Source organism: Protopterus annectens, chromosome 1.part2 (genome assembly GCF_019279795.1).
Source record: "Protopterus annectens isolate FY-2018-M chromosome 1.part2, PAN1.0, whole genome shotgun sequence".
In the NCBI taxonomy this organism is placed as follows: Eukaryota; Metazoa; Chordata; order Ceratodontiformes; family Protopteridae; genus Protopterus; species Protopterus annectens.
In genome coordinates, this window is record NC_056727.1 from 360,653,456 (window position 1) to 360,663,455 (window position 10,000).

The window sequence follows — 10,000 nt, forward strand, 5'->3', positions numbered from 1 at the left end:
GTGCACCCTCTAAATATGTATCTTCCTATACATATCTATACATAGTAATATATGTATACGTGTGTGCATGTGTATATACCGATAAATATATATATATATGTGTATCTGCATATATGTGTGTATAAGTATCATTGGAATGTTTACTGCTTCCACATTGTACATTCTCTATGGTAGACAGACTGTTCTGCATATCTTATTGATACCATCCTGTCATCTTACAGGTAGGATGGATTACTGTTAACATCTTTTGGCTATGTTGTGTAGGGTCCTGGATATGAGACCTGCAAGTGTTGGTATTGTGTTGCAAGGCAGTCTGTTTGGCTGTGGAGGGGGGGATAATATCAATAATTACAAGAGGTACTTAAAGTGGGCCCCCTCACCCCCATCAACGGTGCCTTTGGTCATATATATATTAAACTCGCTTACTACTGCTCAAAAGTTCTTACCCTTTCACTAATTTAGAAAGAAATGAAACATGGGACTTGGGAAAGTGGCAGATTTGGACACTTTATACATATTTTTCACTATTTGCTGTATGGGATGGATTTATCATTCATTACACATTATAACTTTATTTAGCATCCCTGATTCATGTGTATGCATACTGTATGGAGCACTTGTGTTTATCTGTGGATTTTACCACATTACAATGACACCTCACATCTGCACTTAATGCAGTACTCCAGTTCACAAATATATGTTATTTAGTAGGTTATACAGCAAAAAATATTCATAAATTGCTTTCACATGAAAAATGGAATTTACTGTAGTGAGAATCAAACTGGGAATGACTACTTGCAAAGCAAGCACTCTGACCATTATACTATTACAGTACTGCTTCAGCTGAAAGTATCTTGCTATTTATCTTCTTGTGCTATTTAAGCTATAGTATGCTTAGCTAAGCAATGGGAAAACCTGTGCAGCTCTAGGAAGGGATAGGTTTCACTTATTGTTGTGGATTAATATGTGCACCTGCACATTTGGCAGACATCCTAGCAATCCCACCATACCTCTCAACCTCTTCATGCAAAATATCTGGACAAAGCTTGACAAAATGAGGTACAACTAGGGACATATTTTAAATATTGCTCTTATAAACTTAAGACAGTTGCTAGAGTAACAATTTGTTTTAATATAACTTTTCTGTAGGATTTGGAGTCTGAAACTCAATTGTATGCCATTATTTAATGACTTCAATCCTGAGATCATCTCTGTGATTTGCCAGGACAAATGAGGTACAGGCCAAAAGTATGAGTGGAAAATGTGGACATTCTGCAAGATCTGTACAGTTGAGAGGTATGCAACCCCCTATGAGTGTTCTTGCTCATTGTAATTGCTGAACGGCAATTCTAGAGTGCAGGAGAGTGTATATTATGAGAGCTATGCTCTCAGACACACCCCCTGCACTTGTCCACGCTCCGTGTCCATTTAGGAGCAGAGGCAGCGCACTTTCATAACTATGCATGGCGCGCTGCCGTGCTGCTCTTAAACTGTCATTTCCATGCAGGAATAAGCTATTCCTGCACTGAACCTTACTGAATCCCAGGGACTGTTTTTAAGCAGTTATGGGGATTTTCTAAAATGTTTTGTAATTTGTAGTGGGAAACTGAAATTTTGAGATGTCAGTTGAACACTAGAGACTGTGTCCTAGGATGCCAAAAGACCTCTTGCTTCTGTTCTTTAAATGCTTCAATTTGAAGATCTGATAGGAAAATATTGCATTTCTTTCACTTTCACTTTTTTCTCCAGTTTTATAATATTTATTACTAGTTTAACAGTGCTATAGCTGTTTTATCATTAAATCTCTGTTTTACTGCAGATTACTTTTTTTTTGCATTTTCTGTGGATATTTTTTCACTTCTTACAGGGGAATCTCAAAGTAAAGGCTTATTTATGCTGTTTTATTTGATTAAAAGGCATATATTTGATTATTTGCACTATCCTGACAAATGAATTTTACTTACTGTTGTGACTGCATGTGCTACTTACTACACCGTGCAGATTGTTGAACAAGGCTTAGCACCAATTAAAGTTTTTATGTTCTATTTTATGCAGTTTAGCTTTTTTGCTGTGTAGGAACATAGTTTATATTTTCTGTTATTGATGACCTTACTCAGCCCTTAATAGTGTTGGTGTATTATTCTGACTGATATTTTTCCCCTGACTGCATGGATCCTGATATGGATGCCCTGTCCCCCACTGTCCCATCATCCTATGATTTGGGAATCTGTTGTGGCCTAAGCCAGACCACAAACTACTTATCTTTTTTCCTGTCACCCTGTGGTGTGGCCCAAATCCCTCTGTGGTACCAGGTGTCAGGCATATCTTCTGGGGCTATTCCAGTACCTGGTTTGGCATGGAAGAACTGACCCCTTAAGTTGTAGAGGAGGTATGGGGTAAGATACCACTTGCCAGACATAATGCTATGTTCCCAGATATTTTGTCCTCTAGTGTAGCTCATGGTAAGAAAAAAGAACAACTTCACCAAATGACAAACAATTAGTTATGATCATGTATATTGTATAGGGTGATGTGATTTAGCTAAGAGTGTTTTACTGTCAGCTGATCTCAGAGGCTGTGCTTCCATTCAGAATGATTATGGAACTACCTTCTCTAAAGATCTCTGTTGCCACAGATTTTGATGGGGACTCTTATACAGGCAGTAATGAATATTCTGAGTCCTAATTTGATTCTTCAGAAGGTGAACAGGTTCAAAAACCCAAGCAAGAGCTTACTTTTCCACAGATGCCAGCTAGGTTTAGAGATGTATTTGACTGGAAGCAATCTGGAACTATGCCAGAAATTGGCAGAGTTTATTATCTAATGAGGATGAGATTCCAAATGTTTTGTCTGTTTCTCCTCTATTACTGGCTGTAGATGTCTATAAAATGCATGTAAAACCCCTTTGCCTAGTAAACCAGTTCCTAAAAAAGCTATGAGGAAATACAAAATGTGCTCTGATCTTGTATCTCTATTTGCTCCTTTGACAGCTGACTCATCTGCAGGTTATCCAGCTGCCATCTCTAACAAAAGAGCCTTGGCTTCTTGTAATCTTACACTGCAAGATAAAATTGACAAGTGGTTAGAAGCTTAGGGGAAAAAAGTTGGCGCAGTCTAGTAATTTAGCCTTTAGAATTTTAAATTATAAGGACTTAATGTGGAAATTTATTTTGTAATGTGCTTACAGTGTAGATGACTTTGCTGTGTCTGCCTGCTGAGCCGAAGTATTACATGAATAAGACTGTTTATAATGTAACTCAGGTTTCGTAACATGCTTTGAGGAATGTCTTGGAAGGTGTAGACACTATTTATAGAAATGCAGCCTGTTCTGTTGTATTGCGAAGGTTTGCTTGATTACATAACAAGAATTGTTTTTGAGGATTTAAAAAAGCAAGATTTTGAGTGCTCCTTCAATTTCTGAGTTTGTGTTTGGTTCTTCTGCTACCCAGATTCTCAAACAATGGGATGACAAAGGTAAATTGATGCATGGGATTTCCAGAATGTTTCATATTCTCGTGTTCTCTCCCAACAAAGCATCCAACTTCAAAGGGCAGAATAAACAAAAATCCCAGCCTAACAACAGTCAGGGTACCAGAAAGAAATGTCAGGAGAACAATGATTTCAAACGAAATAGAAGGTGTTCCTTTCCCAAAAAAAGCTCTTTCCCTGCTAAAGAATGACTATGCCAAGAGACAGGGCATCCTGCCCCTTACTCCTGTCCCTTCTCTCTTTTCAGATTCCCCCAGGCTTTAGCTCATCCAATCAGCCTGGCCAGAAATAATCTCAAACAAAGTGGGTAATGAGAATAATTCACTGAGGAAACTCTTGGCAGTGGACAGAAAATCCTCCTCCCTTCAGAGAAATTCTCCTGCAACATCCGGACTAAACACATATGTCTTCTCTAGTACTCCTTCACAAGTTGCAAACAGGTTATAGAACCAGTTTCTGTACCACAAAAAGGAAAATAATTTTGCAGCAAAAAGGAGTTATTGTGGATACTAGTATTAGATTTGGTGTGCCTAAATGCCCTTCTAAAAGTACCTACTAGTGTTAGATGTGGTGTATCTGAATAACTTTTTAAAAGTACCCAAAAGTACCCAAATTCAAAATGCCCCCCCTGCAGACAGACCTACCCCTTCTTCTGGACCACTTTTTCATGGTGACTTTACATCTGAGAGATGTTTATCATCACAAGCTAATTGCTCCCAACTTCAAGTTGAATCTAGTAGGTCTATGCCTGGCCTAACCAATTTCAAAGCCTCTTTAAAAAATCATCTCAAAAATACAGGGCTCTGCTCCTGCATAAAGCCTGCCTAATACTCAGATCTTCCTCTTTTTCCACACTAACCTCATTGTCCTCTTCTGTCACATTTCAATCTCTCACAGACTGCAAGATCCTAAGGCTGTTCTAACTCCTTCTGTTTCTAATACCATATCCTTAAGCTACTGCTCAGGCTTTATTGCTTCTATTCTTCTTAATGGTCTCTCTCTCTCTCTCTCTCTCTGTCTATTTGCATTACTAACTTTCTGGCTGCTATTTTCCTAACTGAAACTCACATTCTATTTTGCATGTACTATAACAGTCAATGTCACACATCGCACTACCTGCATACTATTTTTTGGACACTACCTACATCGTGTATGGTGAGAGTGACTATTATTGTCTGTAATGTTTTAACTCTATAGAATTGTCTAGATGTATAGTAATATATTGCAACATCTTGTAACATAGTTTGTTCTTTCAACTTATATTTGTAAAGTATTTCTAATGTAATTTGTATTGTATTGGATTCTACTGTATTTGTATTGTACTGTATGTGGAGCTTTTCTTCCCTTGCCTCTGCTGAAAACAGAAACCAACTGCTGTAGACTCAGTCAGACTACCCCGGTAAACAAATGTCAAACAAATAAATAAATAAACCTACAAATGTCCTGTATCAGACCTTCACAAAGAATTTTCTTCCTGGGGTGTATGATGGATACAGGAAAAAAAGCTTTTCTACCAGAAGACATTCTCTTTACTATTCAGAACATTTTCAGGGATTTCTGTCTTCAAGAAGCTGCCTCAGCAAGAGAGTTTCTCAAAATTCCTGGCCTCATGGCATCAATGTTCCTCATGACACCATGGGCCAGACTCCACGTGGAAAGATTCAATGCTACTTAAAAAAATGTCAGACCCAGCATCTGCTTCCCTTGGAGTTCCAGGTACCAGTGCTATATTTTACAAAATTAGAGTTACAGTGGTTGAGGCTAAGATGTCTCTTAATCCAGACTTAATGTTCTCCCTCCAGATCCCACTTCAATTAGCCCAGATGGACTCATCAGATTTTGCATGGCAAATAGTGTACATGTTAGCTTAGTTCAAGGCAAATGGGGACCCTTGGACACTAAACTCACATAAATGTTAAAGAAATGTTAGCAATGATTCATACCTTAAAAGTTCTTCATCATTTATGGTTTGCAGGTCCCCTGTTATTGGTCACAGCTGCCACTACAGTCATGTCCTATCCGAATAAACAAGAAGATACAAGGTCATGCCTTCTTTGCTGGTTGGAAGTGACAGTTTGGGAGCTAGTCTTAAAGCATTCCCTGATACTTCAAGCCTCATACATCCAGACAGAGCAAAACATAGTAGCAGACAGATTAAGGAGATACCAGACAGACCATCATGAGTGGAAACTCAGAACAGAGGTCTGCCTGGATTTGTTCCTGATGTGGGGGATACTTCAAATAGATCTGTTCATCTCCTTTCAAAACAGACAGGTGGAATAATTCTGTTTGAGATATCCTTGCAGCCATGCTTGGAGTTGGAGGACAGAAACATTTTCATTCCTTTGGATGAGAATGTTCCTTTATGCATTTCCACCCTTTCTTCTGATACCTAAGGTACTTCTGAAGATTCATTAAGAATTACCAAAGGTTATTGTAGTGACCTCCTTTTGGCCCAGGCAAAGTTAGGTCTCCCTTGTAATGGAACTGGCCAAGGGCAGTTACCACCAATTTCCTCATACTCTGAATCTTCTCGCACATTGTCAGGGTGTCTGGTGCAGCGCTTCTTGGCGGAATTGGTACTGACAGTCTCAATAATTCTATTTTAATATCTTTTAGGCACTTGTTTCATGAGGATATTCAGCAAGTATTGAGGAACTAAAAAAAAAACCCTGCAACTAAAATATCTTATGTTTACCAGTGGAGATGGTTTTCTAGGTGGTGCCTAACAGATAGCAGAAGGCCCAGTATGGTGTCTTCTCCTCTGGTTTTGAAATATGTTTGTGAGCTACTCAATGATGACTTATCTTATGCATCTGTCAAGCATCTTACAGCCATCTCATCTTATCTGCTCATGGATAACCCTCTTTCATTTCTTTTTGTGGTCAGTTTATGGAAGGACTGTTGCACTTGAGACTGCTCAAAAGCAAATTTCTCCTTCATGGCATCTTAACTTTGTTCTTGAATAATAAATCTTATCTTATTTTTAACCTGCATTTCAGGTTGATTTGAGGTTCATCACTTGGAAAACAGTTTAGTTTATTGCTGTGACATTTACAAGGCAAGTTTCAGCGCTGCAAGTTCTCATGGTGATCGAACCTTATCTGATTTTCCACAAGGATGGTGTTGTTCTATGAACTAATCCATCTTTCATGCCAATAGTTGTTTCTGAATTTACCTTTACAAAGCACTACCAACTGGATTTTTCTCAAGCACTGTCTTCATTGAACTAAGCCCTTCTCAAAAGCTGAACAGCTGTTTATTTGCCATTCTGTGGCTAAGACGGGCCAACCCATCTCTAAGCAAATGATTGCTCATCAGTCATCCTCTGCCATTGTTTTTTTTATTATTGTCACTTCTTTCATGCCAATAGTTATTTCTGAATTTACCTTTACAAAGCACTACCAACTGGATTTTTTTCTCAAGCACTGTCTTCATTGAACTAAGCCCTTCTCAAAAGCTGAACAGCTGTTTATTTGCCATTCTGGGGCTAAGACGGGCCAACCCATCTCTAAGCAAATGATTGCTCATCAGTCATCCTCTGCCATTGTTTTTTTATTATTGTCACTGTGATACATTTATTCCAAGTAGGGTTAAGGCACATTCCATCACAGTCTTATCTTCTTCAGTGGCATATTTGAAAAGGTATTGACTTTAGAAGTATTCTAGAGGAAGCAACCTGATCCTCTGTTTATACCTTTACAAAGTATTGTAAACTGAATTCTTTCTCAAATTCCTAAGCAGATATTTGTGATGACCATTCTCCAGGGGCTCCTGGATTTTTACCCTTCTCCTTTCCAGGTAGGATAAGCTTTGGGAATCTACTAAGGTAGTGTGCATGATGAACATAGCACAGTTGTATAAGTCCTACTTTCCTGTAACAGTAGATGTTCAAATTTCACACTGCCTCAGTGGCAGCACGCACCCACCATCCCCCTTTATTTGTGTATAGTTTGATGTTATTCAACCTTGTTGTGCTTTGCTGTTGGTTGGCTTTGGTTATTTGTGTTTGGTGTGTTATGGCTGAGAATTGGTTGGTTTCAAGGAATTATTGCTTCTGGTCCTTCCTGGTTTGTCCTACTTAGTACTGAATACTGAATAACTAATCTTCTGTGACAGGGAGTAGGCTTCCCCTTATGGGGGTGAAGGGGAATTCTGAGCTCTGGAAAGCTGTTAGTGTGGGTTGGCTGTTCAGGCACAGAACCCACATTTCATTGAAGTGATGTGAAATTTGAATATCTATTGTTACTGGTAAGTAGGACTTATGCAACTGAACTGCACTTTACTCCTTTCATGATGTCTCTTCAGGAACAGATGAAAGCCCAGTCTACCAGAGTTATAGCTTTGTCTAGCTCTTGACTCTAAATCTCGTCTAGAGGTTGACACCTGGTCTTCTGTTCACACTTTCATGAAACATTACAAAATCAATGCTTTTTCCAAAGCTAAAGCATGTTTCACCAGAATCATTCTTCATGGTTTATTGGACTCCATCTCTGTTCCATCAGCCTCCTCTCTTTCCTCATAAAAGCAATTGGAATCATCCCATAGGTTAAGAATGCTGCAATGGCGATCTAATGAAAACCATAGTACAGTTGTGTAAGGTCCATACTCATCAATAATTCTGTTTCTGAAGCTACTGTTCACACACTATGGAAACAGTCCTTTGCATAAAGGTGGCACATACTCAAAAATGTCAAATGTGCTTCCCATTGCTTTTCTTTTACCTCTTTCAAAAATACTTGAAAGATGTCTCAAATCAGGTTTTTCAATACCTCCAATCAATCTCCTAATACACACACACACACACAACATGGCTTTTGTCCCAGTCTTAACCCCATATTCCACACGGCCCTTACCTAATGTTGTTTACCAAGAGAGAAATGAAAGCAAACTGGTATCCACAATCTTCCTCATTCTTTCTAAAGCTTTTGCTACTGCCTCCTATCCACAATTACTGCATATTATTAATTCACTACGTTTAATGACTACTTAACTCAGCTGTTTAATCAGATACCTCAGCAGCTGCCCACAAGCAGTTTAATGGCACTCAGCCACTCATTTTATTACCTACTTATCAGTATCTACTGGTGTTCCAGAAGTTTCCATTCTCGGACCTCTATTCTTTAACCTTTTCATTAATAATGTTACTTTTGCCTCATCTCTTGCAACATTTACTACACAGATGATGCTACTGTAATCTACATATCATCCTCTCTTCCCACACTATAAATTGTTACCCAAGAATCATTCACCTCTATAGAAACCTATCTACCTCACTTGTAACTACTCCTAAACCCCAATAAAACCAAAATAATGCTCTTTACTCCTAGATCGTGCACAGACAAAAATGCAACTTTATTATCCTCTCCTGTCCTCATCTCTCCTCATAAAATGTACAACTAGAAATAGTTACACAAACCAAACTGCTAGGGCTCAGCCTAGATGATCAACTTAAATTTGACAGTCATATGCAATACTAAGGAGAAATATTTGCTATAAATTAGGCTTCCTTAACTGAACTTCTAACTTTCTTACTGCACAATTAAGCAGGAAAACTACAACATTATATCTCCTATTTAGCTTACTCTATGCCTCTCCTATCCTTACAAACACCTAAAAAACAAACATTAACTTAAAGTCAATCCAAAAGCTACAACAATGCAACCAATTTGCCATATCTGCTACCAAATTGCCTAGCTTGACTAATCACTGTCCAGCACTCAAAGAATGAAACTGTCTCAAATTCATATATAAAACATCAGCTATTCACAGTTAAAAATGGCACACAGGATACTCTTCCTTCCTGACATATGCCTTCCCACACTTTTCTCCTACAATGTTGCACTCCCAAAACGCCCCTTTGCTCATCATGCACAAATCTACTTCTGGTGAAGACATCTTAAAATACCTTTGGTGAGTCTCTATATTCCACATGTGGATATAAATTGTACAACACCCTCCCTACTACTAGTTAGTTAATATCCTCCCACCTATGCTTCAATATCAAATTATGGAACTTTCTGTTTAATTCTTGGCAATGTTCCTGTTTCAGCTCACCTGGCTAAACTCAACATTATCTTGCTTTTACTGCAATTATCACATATTACATCCAAATTTTGTCTCCTTTAACTCCATTCTTTACCCTAATCATACTGCCTTCCCTTTATCAACTTCCAGTGTTAGCCTCTATTCATCTCTAAACTATTACCTTTCTACTTATACTAAATCTCTCTTTGCAAACAATGCCAATAATCTTCTCTTTAATAATGCCTCCTTGCTCTCCTGACTCTTCCTAATTATAATCGATTTTTACTCTCATTAATACTTCCCTCTGTATCCCGTCTCCTCTTTTTACACTATGTTAACCACTTTGTCACTAGTTTTTTTCCTAAAAACAATCATTGTGCTAAGTCATTTATTTTTGTCATGTTCTATTATATTTTTCTGTATTGTCTACTTTTTCTTTTTATTGTAGCAATATGTAATTTTGTGGAGGTTTTCTCCTCGGGCC